Source organism: Leopardus geoffroyi, chromosome B2 (assembly GCF_018350155.1).
Source record: "Leopardus geoffroyi isolate Oge1 chromosome B2, O.geoffroyi_Oge1_pat1.0, whole genome shotgun sequence".
Taxonomy (NCBI): domain Eukaryota; kingdom Metazoa; phylum Chordata; class Mammalia; order Carnivora; family Felidae; genus Leopardus; species Leopardus geoffroyi.
The window spans coordinates 28,659,969-28,660,803 of NC_059332.1; positions in this window are offsets into that span (position 1 = coordinate 28,659,969).

The following is an 835-nucleotide window of genomic DNA, read 5'->3' on the forward strand; positions in this document are numbered from 1 at the left end:
TGCCATCATTTCTACTTCTACTGCTGCTGCTGTGACTATTACTACTTTTACATTTTTACCCTATTTGAAAAGCTATAACCAAATTTTGTTTTTAGTAAACTCTTTGCATATCTGAAGGCCCCCAAATTGTATACTAGCCACTCCATAACCCCTCTATTAATTTTTAGGGAACTTGTTCAGACTCTATGGGTGCAGTGTGTGAGTCTGGGGAGTTTGTCTGATGTTCTTCCAGACTAGAGGGTGCTCCAGTCTGGAGAAGACTGGTCTAGACATGAAGTCAGAACTCCACCTGAATGTTTATTACCTGCTATGAAGTCAGTCTTTGGTTCACAAAAAAGTTGATTTCAATTCAAATACCTTTGCTCCTTCAGTAAGCATGTGTTGAGTATCCATCATGTGCCAAGCATTATTCTAGAGGCTGGGATACAATAGGTATAGGGCAACTTCTGGCCCCCTGAGATCTTACATCCTTAGTGAGCAGAGCCCAAAAGGGATCTCAAAAGAATATATTAGAACATCTGCTTCTATTTGTTTTAATCTAAAATTTAAACAATAAGCTGAACTCATCCTTAGCTAGAGAGTGACAATGGACCCACTTTGGCCACCCCAGGTGGCCATGATGCTTCATGATACACACAGGAAGGTCCTAACAGGAGGTGGATCTCCCTGAGGCAGAGGCTGGCAATAGTAGCTTCCATGGTGACTGCCACAGCACACTACAGGGACCTCTTTAAGTGGATTTGCAAGTAAAATCTTCTGGTGTTAAGTAGACAACCCCAAAAAGAACTATTATGAAAGAAACTATGAATGAAAGATAATAGTAATAAAGAGGAAG